The sequence below is a fragment of the Dermacentor silvarum genome, chromosome 4 (genome assembly GCF_013339745.2).
Source record: "Dermacentor silvarum isolate Dsil-2018 chromosome 4, BIME_Dsil_1.4, whole genome shotgun sequence".
Taxonomy (NCBI): domain Eukaryota; kingdom Metazoa; phylum Arthropoda; class Arachnida; order Ixodida; family Ixodidae; genus Dermacentor; species Dermacentor silvarum.
In genome coordinates, this window is record NC_051157.2 from 152,977,366 (window position 1) to 152,993,691 (window position 16,326).

Below are 16,326 nucleotides of genomic sequence, written 5' to 3' on the forward strand. Positions count from 1 at the left end.
AAACGGGCTGGGGATGCCACGTGATGACGCTCTTTAAACTACTACAGTAAATCTTTATATTAGCGTTTCTTATGCTAAATTTATTTGAAAAACCTGTAAACAATAAGTTTTCACAATAAATTTTGAGATACATCAGTTTTTTTTTTGGGCCGAGATTGTTTCGAACGCTAGCGCCATGCTTTCCGTAGCGTGTCCAGAAGGAAACACTAAAAGGAGATCGTCGGCGCCGTGTCTGCTGCGCAACACCTCTTCATTCAAGAGTCTTTCAACTTGGTAAAAGACCGCTTGCGTAAAAGAGTTTTTGCGTGCTCGTGTGACAGAGGTATTAAGCGAGTTGGTGCAGGTGTAATCTGCTGTACTTGGCGCCGAGTATTATTCCCGTGGAAGAAAAGAGGAGATATAAAGCGCGCTCTTTGTGCGTCCTTTTATTCAATGGGTTTTATATTTGTCGCTACACTACGTCAGCTTGAATCAAAAGCCTCGTTTTAGATTCACCACCATGAGGATGCTTAGCCAGTGGCCCTTGCGCTTGAGCGTACGTATAGAAGGCTGAGCTTCAGCACATGCCACCTCTCTGGTTTTCGTATGTGTGGTCTGAAGCCTGTCTTGGTGGGATGAAAATGCCGAAGGTGTTAATCTATTTATTTATTTTATTTTCAGAAGTTTAAAGGGCCCACTTAAGCGTTTTTTGCGAGAGTGTGTGAGAATGTGCGAGGTTCTTGCAAGTAGCATTCTTTCCGCGACTTTGCAGATAGTTAGGGTGAGAGATATTGGACGCAGGTTAGTCAAGCAATTGATTTTTTCCGGGTTGGGGCACTATGGTCTCTATTATGTTGCCCACTCTTTGGGTAAACCCTGCCTTTCATACTTGATTGATAGCTTCAAACAATCGGCGCCTCTCCGGCTGGTCAAGGTTTCGCAGTGCCAGTCACCTGATGCCATGTCCACCCGGAGCAATTTGCCGTCACAAGAGCGTAGTCCAATTGGTCAGTCAGTGATGAGTCAGCGTCCGTAGGCGGGATTGCCGGAACAGGTTCGTAAATGCAGCGGTCCGGCGGGCGACGCGGCTAGTGGAAGAACGTTCTGTTCGCTTCTTTTAGGGGCGAAGCTCCTTATAGCGGCACCCGTTCGTCCCCGTCGTAGTAGGTAGCCACGTCTAGTTTTATGAATTGCTCAATAGATGGCGTTGTGTGTCCGTATATGTATGTATACCCATATATACATATATATGTATACGTATAGTATAACCGGAAGCCGACTTCCGCTTCCGTTTCCACTTCCGGTTCCGCTTTCGTTTCCACTTCCGGTTCCGCTTTCGCTTCCGGTTCCGGAAGCCAGCTTCCGGCTTCCGGAGAACGCTTCCGGCGTTTTATGAAAAAAAATTCCGAAACTTGTGCCCGTAGCGCGGAATCGAACCAGGGACCCCTCGCTTCCGAACGCGCGGCGCTAACCACTACGCCACGAAGCGCACATAGACACACGCACCACGATGGCAATAAATACCCAACATTAACGAAAGGCCGCGTTCTAGCGCGTTTCTAACGCGTTTGTGCTAGCGCGTTACGGCCCGTGTAAGAAGCTGGTGTAAGACGCTGTGGCCTCTCCGCCTTACCTTCAACGCGTTTCGAACGCGCTGCCCAAGGCGGTGGCAAATCAAGTTCAAGTCGAGGAGCGTTTATGAATACGGGGGGTATACTCTCTCAGCAGTCATGTGATGGCGTCGGCAAACGCGGTGCACGTTCCGGCATGTGTAAATGGCTGCGTAAGACACTGTGGCCGCTCCCCCTTACTATAGAGTACTGCACGTTTCTAACGCGTTTGTGCTAGCGTCCCCTTAAGCGGGAGATCCGATGATTCCCTCCGGAGCTTCGCCCACTCACCATCATTCACCCCGTGGATATGCTGTGATTTTTTTCAAACAGTCGGGTCGTTTGTCCCGTACGTACTAAAACATTTGCCACACTGTTGCTTGCGCCTTTGGTTCGGTCGGTCATGGCTTTGCACGTAAAGGAAAGTTTGCAGAAACTCGTACGCTCGCTAAAGGTGTCGCTTTGTGCTCTCCATCTATAAGCCACTGAGCGGAGTCGCACTGAGCGTCTTGGCGTGCTCGTGACGTGCGATGCCGTACAATTATGGGGTCGTCGTGTCGTCGTCTGTCAGTTGTGTATTAACGCGATAGCGTTAAGAGACACGTGTCGCAGGAAATCCAGCGTCGGCAACCGGCGTTGGTGTGCGATGTCGGCGGGTGGCGGAGAAATTCATTCCCAACCACCCCAACCACCCCGACCTCGCAGGCCCTCCACGTGGTGCAAGGTTTTGGTGAAGAATAATTGAATTGCTCACAGGGAAATCCGTCAGAAAAACGGCAAAGTACGACTTCAACATTTGGCGTCGGATTCGCCGCAGGATGGTTTGCCAATCGGCGTCCGATTGTAATTTGAATGTACGAAAAAACGTAACTCTGCTACGAGGAAACTGAAACACCAAACCCCTTTTCCTTCATTTCTACCAGATCTACAGTCGCGCCATAGAGAAAGAAATTCAACAAGAGGGGACACTCGGCAAAAACTGGCAACAGGAAACACGTCACCATACGTCACGCTATACTTTTGACACCGAACGTTAGCTGCCGCTAGCATCGAAAAAAAAGAAAGTGAACTTAAGCTAACAGGCATTGATTTATTTTTTTTAATTCGTTGCCACGAAAACTAAAACGTTTTGCGTATAAATGAACTTAAGCTTTGCGACTTATTTTCCTTGCCTTACCTAGCCACAGGTCAATGACGCGCCAGATACATGCGTCATCCGCCAGACACTCCCCCGAAGCCAGCGAGGATGGCTGCGCGCGCGTTTGAGCGCTCGCGCGCGGCGACCCGTCTGTCTCCTTTTTTTTTCTTTTTTAAATGTAACCTGGTTTATTGGGCTCTAGGCGTATTCTTGCGTTCCTTCTGCACTGGGACAAGACACCACTGCACTATTGGACTACGGCAAGGTGAGAAATCTTGTTTCACAGGGCACGGGACCGAGACTTAAGACGCAGTTAGCGAAAAACAGCTCGGCCATCACGGCGCAGTTAATTTGAGTTAATGAATCGTGCTGAGACATGTTTCCGACGCTTCCTATGGGACTATTGTAACTTATTTCGGTTTTTGAGCCACACTGGCCGCACAGGGCGCCGTGTCGCAGTTAGCGAGAACTCAGCCGTGGTGTGTAGTCTAGTGCATCTTGCTAGGAGAAGTTTGTGCCGCTTTCTCTGACGCCAGACATTACTGAAAAGTAATTTCGTTACTTTCTGGGGTACTTTTGAGGCACGCTGGCCGCACAGCGCGCTGTGACGCAGTTAGCGATAAGCAGCTCGGCCGTGGTGATAGTTAGTTTGGCGTGTAATGAATCTTAGAGGGACAAATCTGTGACGTTTTTTGTGGCTCCGCAACAACATATACCTTCTTTCGGTACTCACGCCTGTTGAAAACGCGATGGGCGATTGCCAAGAGTGATAACATGGGGTGTGCTGCTGGCGCCGGCAGAACGCGCGAACGACGAGCGTGTCAGAAACTTGTAATTCGAAAATTACGTCTTCTAAAGGACTGAAAAAAGGCATTGCACCCACGCATTTGTCTTGAGTGCCTGTTGCGTCCGTCTCTGTGTATGTAGCGTACCGTCGCGTCGCCCGAGGCCAAGTTTTGGAAACGCGAAGTCGCTCGTGTATTTCTGCTGCCAAATTGCAGGAAATAATGCCCGGAAATGGGGGAACGCTTGGAAATCAGATGTTTTCATATATGTTTGGGATGAGTCGGGTATTTTCTACGCCATGTACGTAAAATCGAATTGCTTTTGTTTTTAATGCCGCCCACTCACCGCTTTCGCACGTTTCGCCTCTACACGCAGTATTCCTATGTCTAAATACCAAAATGACTCATGCTTGTAACATGCTGTTACGTGCTTGCAAATGTAACATGCTTGTAATCTACTTTTTTTTTCAGCTGGTGCCATCCGGTGGAGCTTCATACAGGAACTACTGCCTTACCTGCTGGTGTCACAACGTTGGATGAACGCACAAAAAGCCCGGAACGAGCTTTTATATAGAGCAAAATAAATATTTCCTCATTGCACAAAAGGTCTTGCGTCTACTTTGTGAAATTGCACGTGGCACAGATTCGATGGGGCTTTACGAGATCGTTCGCAATCATTTTTACTAAATAATAGAGACTCTGCACGAAGAGCAAAAAAAAAAAAAAGAGAGTGGGGGGGGGGGCGCAGCCGGCGTGCTAGCTTGCGTTCAAAATACGCGCGCTCAAAACCGAAACCGGAAGTGATGTAAGTGATTGACACCGACTGCTTGGCACGCTGCAGTCAATTCGGCCGCTGGGCCCTATGGGAGTGTCCCCTCTTGTTGAATTCATTTCTCTATGGTCACGCGTTCGGGTACTTTACTTGCGAAAATGATATCCAAAGGGCACTCGCATCCTAGACAGGTTAGGGAGCCTACATGCAAGCGCTGTTTTAGGGTGGTGACAACACCAACATTTTGGCCGCTATTTGCCACCAAATTTGGTGGGTAGCCATTTGGGTCCCCAGTTTTTCTGGCTTTTTTGTTACGCTCTGATGTACTCATGTTGGCACGCGATCTATCAAATTTCTTTAATTTAGTTTTGCGCCAATGCGCACAGGAAACCTGCCACATCTTTAATATACTAGTTGCATATTCCTTTTATTTGAACACATCAAACTTACTTTTCTATTGCACGTCATGCGACACATATAAAGCAACAAGTTATAAGGCACGATGGCGCGCTCGTGGTAGCATTATCTCACGCCAAGAACATGAACTGTATTAAGCATTGTCGTTGCCTTCCAGTTGTGCATAATATATAAAGGGTGCTTTTACAAGTGTGCTGTAATAAATACTGTCCTTACTATTCTGTTTAACTAAAACGTAGACGTGCCGTGTACGGCACTCAGACGCGCCATTTGTCTCGGGCTGCTGAGGCCAAGGTTTATTAAAAGAAGTTAATTAACTTCACGTCACCAACGGTTGCGGAAATGTGGTCTGTCGGCTGGTCTTTCACCATTTTGCGTCCCAGATTTATCCCACCAAGTTAGCTGGCGGCGGCAAGTGCCCTTACAAAGGCTGTCAACACCCTAAAACGGCGTTGCATGTAGGCTCCCTACGGCAGGTCAAATTGGGACTTCGCCTGCTGATTCTTTTTGGACACGCGCTCGCGTTGGGAGAATAGCAAACAAATAATAAAATAATAAAAAAGAAGCTAGGGCCTTCACATTTTAATAAAAGACCACTCTTATTGCCCCTTGAAAAATTTCTTTCCAGCAATGCATTTCTGTTTAAAGTGAAGCTAACTTTAACGGGATCGGCGTAAGCTTGGTCTTTGTAAGCTGGCTTTCGCACGTTCAGTGTTGCAGTGAATGAAGCCTACTAGCAGTAGGCGAACGATGCGATGCGAACGGGTCCCGATAACGCTATCGCGTTCTACTTTTAAAGGCGAAGCTTAAGCGTCCTCGACTTTCTTGCAGGCGCCTTTCTCCAGCGCTACCACATCCGTAATAAATGTGGGTCCATATCTGAGTGATTTGCTGCCACTTATGTTTCTATTTCCGCTCATTTATTTGCTTGCGTGATTTGCTTGGTTAGAAGAGTAGTTGCCGAAGGTGGGTGTGTCATCTTCATGGCCTCTCGATACTTGGCCCAATCTACGACAGTAATAAGTCGCTAATGTATTCCATTTCCGGCTCAGAGACCTAAAGTTAATAAAATGGGGTAGTATAATCGCTTCCCTATGCGCTTGAATCGCAGCGCCAGTCATATACGATGTATTTTATGCACTACGTCAGATCAGGGGTGGTGTTTCGTTGGACTGCGTGAAGCGCATATCGTGTGGGATTGCCAAAGTCCAGTGGTTGTTCCGAGGCTGCGTGTAGTTGGCCAAGAGAAGTTGCGCTTGCACTTTCATTTACGCCATTTCTTCTCTTGTCAGCGAAATTGTCTCGTATCCCATAATCGAGTTTCTTGCAACAAGTTTGAAAGTTGGGCAACATATATTTTACGTTCATGCTGAAAAGTAGCACGAACAGAACATGAGCGGACGCGGTTGGTGTGTTTCTTCTGTCAGTTCGTGTTCGATTTGAAGTGATATCTGATCCACACCGCCCTATTCTTGTCTCTTAATTTTACGCCTAACAACATAACCTCCAAGATTTTTGTTAATCTCACAGTGTCTGTCCCACCTGTTGGCACCAGTAGAATGCAATGATTGTACACTTTTCTTTTCGACGATAGCGGTAGGCTTCGAGTCATAATTTGGTAATCCCTGCCGCATGCACTTCAAAGCATTTTTATTCTTGTGTATATTTTCTTCTCGAGATTGGAGTCCCCTGTGAGTAATTGTGAGTGCGATTATTCGAGGACAAAGCAAGGTGATAAAAGAAGATCGTTGTCTTCATAGCGGGAGAATGCAGTAAATGGGTTCAAAGCCGAAAGACATCGGGAATCTGCTGACTGTAAATCTTGGGGTGCTATAACGAAAAGTTATTCCATTCTTAATTTATTCGAATATCCTGACGTCATACTTACGAAACAGTTAACGCAAGGACGTGTGGTGGCTAGCAGCGTTGTTTGAACGGCCCAATGAAATACTCTCCTCAGTTATAGAGCAGAATTTCCAGCGCCTGTAGGCGGCCATCATGTTTTCGTTGTTCTCTTACCATGATAATGGTGAGAGGACTGGGGGAACCGCCCTGATGGCAGGGGGCCACAGCACGTTTGCGGATCTCAATCGCCTTCGATGGCTGGTTTCAAAATCGCTGCAGCCACCTCGTGGTCTCTTATACCAGTAAGAGAGTCTTCTTTATTGTGGTCACATTTCAGATGCCAGAAATATACCACACAGATAATTTCGGGAGAGCACACTGCGGGACCGTATGCTTTAACGAAGCAGCAGCGTTGTCTGCTTAACTGCAGCTGCAAAGTTTTAAAGACGAGCATCACATTTATGCCACGTGCTACTACCATACATCGACTTGCAATTTTCACCATGCTTTCTTATCGCAATTCCTGCTTTCTTATCGTTACTCTGTCCCGGCCGGAACAGAGTGACGGCTAAGTTCTTGGCTAACCTCTCGAACCAGGCGTACCTTCACCTCCTCAAATGTTTCAACCACATATTGGATGGGGGTACCGCCCTCCCGCTGGATTGGAAAACGGCCCTCTTCACCTTCATTCCGAAGCCTGGCAAATCCATCAAGATAGAGAATCTCCAACCAATCTCTCTAACCTCATGTGTGGGAAAGCTTATGGACACCATGGTCCAAGACAGACTGTCTACATACCTCGAAACCCAGCAGACTTTTGCCGACACCATGCACGGTTTCCGTCCACACCGGTCCACACAGGATGTCCTCCTATATCTACACAGATATGTCATTGAACCTGTTGAGCACCCTAGCGACGACAAGGTGGTCCTCGCCTTAGATCTCAAGGGTGCTTTTAACAACGTTACCCATGACATCATTCTCACACATTTGTGTCACACAAATTGTGGGAACAATACCCGCAAGGGCACCTTGAGTATCAAGGTGATGGTGCTTGGCGCCACCACGGACCCTTAGCCGCCATACCGAAGCTGTCATCCGCACCGTGGCGAAAGGTTTTGAGGTGAAGGGTAGAAACCATGAACGGCGGCGGTCGGGGCCATGATCAAGCTCCGGCCGATGGGCTCTTCGTCTGTGTACCAGGCGACGAGCCCCGGGACCTTCCCGTGAATAAGACGGTGAAACACAGGTGACATTCTAGGAACCGTCGGCATATCCATATCGCATGAGTACTTTTTCTTCCAAAAAACCCGATCGGTCCCTGAAAAGGGGCCGCACCGAAGACATGTTAGACAAAACTCGAACTCAATGTGATCACTTCACACGCTTCCTGATTATACACTCTCTTGTAGACAATGACTCTGTTGCTGCAATGTCCGTTTTTGTTATCGCTAGGACCCTTGAGAAGCTGATAGGCAAAAACTATGAAGCAAAGAAACTGTCATCCGGTGATCTTGTTGAAGTGTCAAAGAAAGATCATTCCGACATCCTCCTCAAGCAAAAGCAGTTCGCCCACTTACAGGTGTCCGTTACCCCCCATCGCAGTCTAAACACAGTTCAAGGCGTCATATCAGAACGTGATCTCATCCGCGAAACAGACTCTGACCTCCTCGATGGCTTCAGAGATCAAGGTGTCATCGCCCTACGCTGCATCACCATAAGGCGAAACGGTGAAGATGTAGTGACACCCCATATCGTCTTGACGTTTAATCGTTCCCGTCTACCAGACGCTGTGAAAGCAGAGTTTATTCACTGCAAAGTCCGCCCCTATGTCCCAAACCCGAGAAGATGCTTCAAGTGCCAAAAGTACGGACACGGATCCAACACATGTCGCGGAAAACTCACCTGTGCAAAGTGTGGTGCTCACGAGCATCCAACCGAAAGTTGCAGTGCCACTCAAACAGAATGTCCCAACTGTCATGGGCCGCACGCTGCGTACTCGCGAACCTGTGAAATGTTCCAAAATGAGAAAAAAATAATTCAAATCAAGGTAACCGAAAACATAACATTCCCTGAAGCCCGGAAGAAGCTCTCGCTTCTCTCCGCAAGATCCTACGTTGACGCAGCGCGCCGGGGGGCCGGGCGGCGTCTAGTTACGGTGGGCACGCAGTACAGCTTTGCTGATGCGCACCTTTCTCGGCCCCCAGCAAGCAGCCATCGGCTGCACCAACCTTCCAAGTTGCAGAGGTCAACTTCTCACACTCCTCTGGAACAACACAGACAACTGAGAGGGAGTCTACCCTTCTTGACAAACCCTCATCCGCTTCCGAGTCTCCGCCGGAAGCAATGGAAGTGACCCCGGGATCCTCGGTGTCTCCGACGCTGAGAGAGTCCCCCAAAGAGAGGCGGAGTTTTCTAGACCGCCTCAAACAGAAAAAACATCCGCCAGTCAAGCCGCCTAACAAAGGCGGTGACACTTGAATAACTCGTCCCCTTATCACTCGCAAAAATGGCTGCTGAGAGCATTATACACTGGAACTGCCGAGGGCTACTCAGGAATCTGGATGACATATATGAAATACTTGCACAATACCAAACAAACATACTTTGCCTCCAGGAAACACACTTAAACCCAACACGCACAAACTTTCTCAAAGAATATGCAGTATACCGGAATGACAGGCAAGGCACTGCCCACTCATCGGGTGGCGTCGCTATTGTTGTGCAGAACACAATTCCCTGTCAGAGTATCACACTAGTTACTGATTTAGAGGCAGTGGCAATACGGGCTCTAACTTTTGGTAGAATAATAACTGTATGCTCCCTATATATTCCTCCGGACCATCACCTATCCGTCCAAGAATTTGAAAAACTTATTGACCAGCTCCCGGATCCATTCATGTTGGTTGGAGATTTCAATGCACACCACTCACTATGAGGATGTTCAAGAGTTGATTCCCGAGGTGCACTAATCGAAAAATTTCTATTGTCCTCCGGTTCCTGTATATTTAACAAAAAAGACCCAACATATTTTAATTTAGCACACAACTCATACACAGCAATAGACCTTGCTATTGGCTCTCCGGTGCTCTTGGCAACCACTGAGTGGGCTGTTATCGATAATCTGTACGGAAGCGAGCATTTTCCTGTTTGCTTAAAACACACAGGAAACATAAATATGGTTGTAAATAATCATAGGAAATTTAAAGAACAGGCTGCTGATTGGAAGAAGTTCCGAGAACTCTCAAAACTGCCCAGTTCTCCAATCGTAGACCTAGGGATAGACGAATTACAATCCATGATCACTCTGCATATTATAGAAGCCGCACAGAAGTCAATCCCACAGACATCAAATAAGACACAAAACAAACGTAGGCCATGGTGGAATGCGGAGTGCAAGAATGCCCGTGAGAACCAAAACAAAGCATGGTCGAAATTCCGCAGGTATCCTACAGTTAACAATTTAATAGACTTCAAGCGTGCTAAAGCAAATGGCAGGCGGATCCGACGTGCATCCAAACGGGAAAGCTGGCAGTCATTCCTCTCATCTGTAAACTCCTACACAGATACACATAAAGTGTACAACAGACTTAGAGCACTTCAAGGGCGCAGTGCTCACCCAGTGCCTCTGGTCAGCCCTGCTGGTGATACACTGGAACACCAAGCAGATGCAATAGGTCAACATTTTGAATATATTTTCAGCTCAGCACATTATACAGACTCCTTCATGCGACACAAGCTAGCGGAGGAGCGGAAACCTATCCGTGATAAAAGGCTATCCACAGGAGGGTACAATAGCCCTTTCACTATGGAGGAATTGAAGGTGGCTCTGGGTACATGTGGCAACTCAGCAGCAGGCCCAGACAGGATTACTTATGGCATGCTCAAGCACATACATGAACACACCCTTATAAGCATCCTCTTTCTGTTTAATAAGATATGGTCCTTTGGGCGCCTACCCAAAGCCTGGAAAGAGGCTGTTATCATACCAATCCTCAAACAAGGAAAGGAAGCCACGCTTGCAGCAAGTTACAGGCCCATTGCCTTGACTAGTTGCTTGTGCAAGGTGTTTGAAAAAATGATAAACCGCCGCCTCGTTTGTTTCCTTGAATATAACGGCCTTCTTGACCAACGTCAAGCTGGATTCAGGCCTGGTCGGTCGACAACTGACCAGCTTGTAGCATTTGAATCTTATGTCAGGGATGCCTTTATCCAAAAACATCATGTCTTTCTGTATTCTTTGACCTGGAAAAAGCTTATGACACGACCTGGCGTTATGGCATTCTCCGTGATCTGCATTCTCTTGGAGTCTCGGGAAACATGCTCAATACTATAGAAAGCTACCTCTCCGAACGCACCTTCGTGGTTCGTCATGGAAATGCTCTATCGAAGCGGTTCATACAGGAGAATGGCGTTCCCCAAGGTGGCGTTCTCAGCTGCACGCTTTTCATAGTTAAAATGAACTCTCTAAGCAGTGTGTTGCCCAAAACTATCTCTTACTCTGTTTACGTTGACGATGTCCAGATCAGTTTCAAATCCTGCAACTTGGCCGGCAAATTCAGTTGGGGGTAAATAAACTCTCAAGCTGGGCAGATGAAAATGGGTTTAAATTCAACTGTGGCAAAACCGTCTGTTTACCTTTTTCTCAGCAGCGTGGCATTAGGCCAGACCCCAACATCACACTGAACGGGCAGACCATAGCCGTTAAACAAGATCACAAATTCCTAGGCGTTGTGGTAGATAAAAAGCTCACCTTTGTTCCACATATCAAGCAGTTGCGATTGAAATGCTTGAAAGCATTGAACTTACTAAAGATCCTTTCCCATCAGTCATGGGGTACAGACCGTGACTGTCTGCTTAACCTTCTGAATAGCGTTGTCCTATCACGTATTGACTATGGCTCGGTAGCGTACGAATCAGCATCAAAGTCTGCGCTAAAGATGCTTGACCCCGTGTACCACCTTGGGCTCCGTCTGGCCACTGGTGCTTTCAGAACTAGCCCAATAGCCAGCCTGTATGTTGAGGCGAACAGATGGTCACTGGAACGACGAAGGCAGTACACAAGCATAGTGTATGCCACTAAGGTGCTCTCTCATGCAGAGCATCCATCTGGTGAAGTCTTGCAGGACACAAGCAACACCCAGTTGTTCTTGAGACGACCATCAGCAACGCCACCATATCCCGTTAGAGTCGCGTCACACATTGAAAGCCTGCAGATACCAGCCTCCAACCTCCAGGTGGTGTGCCACAAAGACGCCATTGCGCCCTGGGAAATACACGCTGTTCACTGTGATATGTCATTTCTTGAGGTGGGCAAACATGGGCATCCGCTCGCAATAAATCAGCACTTTATGTACGTGCAGGCAAAATACGGGTGTGCAGAGTATTACACTGACGCCTCTAAGTCTTCAGCTGTTGCATGTGCCGCACATGGCCCTCAATTCTCCGAATCGAAAACAATGAACGAACATACAAGCATATTTACTGCAGAATGCTGTGGCATCCTCCTAGCCATAAAGCACATCCTACAGAATAAACAACCAGCCTCCATCATATATACAGACTCCCTCAGTGCAGTGACTGCGTTGTCATCCGGTAAAAATCATAAAAATCCAATAACTAATTTCCTTCTAAAATGTCTGATGTCGGCTCACAAATCTAAACTTAAAATCACACTGTGCTGGGTACCGGGGCACTGCAACATAGCTGGAAATGAGGGAGCTGACAGACTTGCGCAGTCAGCTGCTCTCCGTAATTCTATTGACATAGATAATATACCCTACGAGGACTCAGGCCACAGATTAGAAACAGAATCCGTAGGCAATGGAAAGAAGAATGGGATGGAGCAACTGAAAACAAACTTCACACAATAAAGCCATTAATAGGAAGATATGCTACCGAGAAACGGGACAGACATAAAGAGGTTGCACTATGCAGGCTTAGAATAGGGCACACACATGCAACACATTCACATCTGCTAAACAGTTCTCCAGCACCGCACTGTCCAAAATGTGGTGATCAACTGTCCGTCATTCATGTTCTAATCACGTGCAAGAGGCTAGAACATAGGAGACGTCACTTCCCAGAACTGTACAGAAACCAAATACCTCCGCACCCGTCCTTCTTTCTCGGCGACTACCAAATGTTTTCATTAAAAAGAGTTTTTAAGTTTTTAGCGAGTGTAGGCTTCCTACGTGCGATTTCATATTTCCATTGAACTCAGCCTTGTCTCATTCCTGAGGAAATGGCTGAGATTTTTTATCTCACATGTCAGGCGCTCCGCATTCCTTGTCCTGACAAGGACTGTTGCTGAGTCTGCATGACCTTGTAAATATCATACGCTTTGCCCATAATCGTTAAATGTAACCATTACTCAATTATTTTAGGCCCTATACACCAATGTTTCTTATCCTTCTCTTTTACTGCCCACTAACCTGAGTCGACCATGAACCTTGTGTTTGGCGCTCTTTGGCCACAGTTGCCCTTGCGCCAAAAAAATCTATCACTAACTAAATTGTGGGAACAACACTTTCAGGTACATCCGACAGTTTCTTACTGATCGGCAAACTTTTCTCCGCATTCAAGACCAGGAGCATGGCCCGTACCCATTGGGTACAACAGGTGCCCCACAGGGAGCTGTCCTCTCTCCCCTACTCTTCAACTTGGCCATGGCTCACCTACCCCCACTGCTGGACGATATGCCAGGTATCAGGCATGCTCTGCATGCAAACGATATCACGCTGTGGGCAACCCAAGGATCCCTTGAGCAGATCGAGGCCAGCCTGCAACAAGCGGCGACAGTCATAGATGCCTACGCCCGCCAATACGGCCTCGAATGCTCACCCACTAAATCTGAATTCGTACATATTCGGCCGAACCCGAAGTGTACAACTCGAATTGCCCTTTCCCTACACAGCGGTCCGATTCCAGAGCGCGATGAGATAAGAGTGTTGAGATTCTTCATCTACAGGCACCGCAAAATGGACACCACTTTCCAAAAGCTTCGCAAGGTAGGTGACCAGGTGGGCCGTATGGTCCGTCGCGTCTCAAACAAACGAGGGGGGGGGGATCTCAAATCAAAAGATGCCTTGAGTCTGGCTAATGTATTTGTGACCAGCCAAATTCTCTATTCGGAACCTATACCTTCGCACGCGAAAATGCGACGAGAATTACCTGGAGGTTATTCTCCACAAAATCTACAAGATCGCCCTCGACCTCGTCATCAGAACGTCAAAGCGAAAGCTCATCGATCTGGGGATGACTAACATGTTCGGAGAGCGCGGGGAAGCCCACCTCAACAACCAGTACCGGCGACTGAGAGGATCACAGGCTGGGAGACACCTCCTGAACCAAATGCATATCACATACACTGCAGAGGCTGAGAATCGAACCAAAATTTCAGAGGACTGGCGCCACGCGCTAGTCATACATCCTCTCCCACAAAACATCACTAAGGGAACTCATGACGGCCGACGTACCGCGTGCGCGATGGCCTTACAGGAACGCCATGGATCCCGTCGTGGAGTTTTCTATACGGACGCCGCGGCCCTCACCATGGGGGATGGTATACAGCGGCGGTTGTCCACCAAAACGAACATGTTCAGGGCCTCACTTTCGGTGCCCCTAACACCACACATGCGGAGGAGGTTGCCACAGCACTCGACGCAGCAGATCCAGAATCCAGTCATTATCACCGACTCCCGGGGAGCCTGCCAAGATTTAGAGAAAGGGCGCATCGCTAGCCGCGTCAACAAATTCTTCGACGATACGACTACCGAAACCGCCCGGAGACGCGTATCGTCATCTGGACTCCGGCCCATACGGGTCTACGTCGTAATGAGGCTGCCGATGCCTCAGCTCGCGCGCTCAGTCATCGGGCACCGCTTTAACACCCGTCGCCTGAGTTTCCAGTCCCCAACCCGGCAATCAACTTCTGTGAAATCACACAACTTTACAAAACTAACCACGGCAGATTTCGTCCCCCTGCCCCAGGCCTAACCAAAGCAGAGGAGTGGTGGCTCCTCCGGCTCTTCAATAGAGAGCTTTAGTATAGCGGAAAACACTTACGTTAGCGTTAGCGTACGTCGCAACGCTAACGCTAAAACGGAACGGGCTGCGTGCCAACTGGTGGTCTTTTAGTACAGCGGAAGGCATTCGCGCTAACGCTAACGCAAGCACATACGGCGCCATCTAGACATAAAAACAGTAAATTCACTGTAGAATTCACAAGTGCGTCACCAAGTCGAGCTGATCCAAAGACAACGTTGCTGTCCTCCGTGCCGCGTTTGGTTCAGTGTTGTGTCTGAATACCCGAAACACATTGCTTTCTTCGACATGCCGCGATCCAGTATTCTTCAAGACCCCTATTACCTGTCCTTTTTAGGTTGGGATGACATCGCAGCGCTTATGCTTCGGGAACCAGAGCGGCAGCGTAGGTTGTACGTGTCTTCAAGAGGAGGCTTGCTCACCAACGAAGCTATTTCAGATCGCGTGTTTCGCCGGCAATTTCGTCTCGAGAAGGCAGATTTTCCTCTTCTTCTCATGGCTCTGTAGTTACCGCAGTACTTGTCGAGTGCTCAGGGAGTGCGCATCTCTGGCTACGAAGCGCTGTGAATGTGTTTGCGAAGGCTTGCGTACCCGAACCGCTTTTGTGATCTGCAAGAGTATTTCGCCAGGCACTATTCTGTGATTTCAAGTGTGACAAACAAAGTTATGCGGCACATTGAACGCAAGTTTGGATTTCTGCTAGACGGCCTCACCGTTCACAAGTGGTTGTCCACTGAGGACTTGAAAGCCATGATCGACGTAAGTATACGTTTTTTATTTTTTGTTGTTTCTGCCAACGTGTGGCTCAATCATGCTGCCGAGAAATTTCTCACCTATTTCTTAGCTATCGCTGCCATGTTATTGTACTTCTCAGTATCTCAATGTATTTATCTTCTGTTTACAGGCAGTATATCTGAAAGATGCACCTTTGAAGAATTGCTGGGCCTTCATTGACGGCACGGTGCGGCCAATTTGCAGACCGTCAAAAGATCAGCGTACTTATTTTTCTGGGCACAAGCGGCTACATGCACTAAAGTACCAATCCATGATGTGCCCAAATGGTCTGATATGCGAGCTGGATGGCCCATACCCTGGTAGCAAGATGATGCTGGTACGTTGTGGAGGGATGGTATTCTTGAAAAAAGTGAATATATGCACACGATATCACACCTAGAGTACTGCACGGGCCGATTTTTGCGGCCAGGGCCCGGCCCGGGCCCGTTTTACACTAGGCGACCCTCCCAAGCCCGATCAAAACATTTATGGCGAGACCCGGGCCTGGCCCGGGCCCGGAAATAATCTACGTTACCCGCCCGGCCCGGCCCACCACCCCTTTACCTTAAGCCCGAGCCCGGCCCGTACCCAGCCCGAGACCAAAAAATACATGTTTTTCAGAGTGGAGAAGCCCCAGAATAACTCGCAGAAAGCCCGAGCCCGACCCAGGCCCGTGCCAAAAAACCCGAGCCTGGCCCGGGCCCGGGTCAAAAAGCACACGCCGTGCCCGAGCCCGGCCCGAGCCCGTGAAAAAACTGCTCTAAACTGCTCTACCCGGCCCGGCCTTTCGGGTAAGCCCGAGCCCGTGCAGTGCTTTAATCACACCACGCATGTGTTAACCAGAGACTAAAAACATGATGTCCACAGTTAAAGCTGTGCATTGCAATTTATTTAGACCACAAAGTCTATAGAATGCTATCTGTGCTTCAACAATTTCTGGATTCTTGGCTAGTGTTTCTA

At 48.2% G+C, this 16,326-nt stretch overlaps 1 long non-coding RNA gene across 1 annotated transcript; it reads left to right on the forward strand.

Annotated features, from left to right (window-relative positions):
- Window positions 1-2,582: 2,582 nt before the first annotated feature.
- On the forward strand, window positions 2,583-4,117 carry LOC125944819 (uncharacterized). Its single transcript, XR_007466526.1, has 2 exons — window positions 2,583-2,992; window positions 3,984-4,117. It is a non-coding gene; the product is annotated as an uncharacterized LOC125944819 (long non-coding RNA).
- Window positions 4,118-16,326: the final 12,209 nt, after the last annotated feature.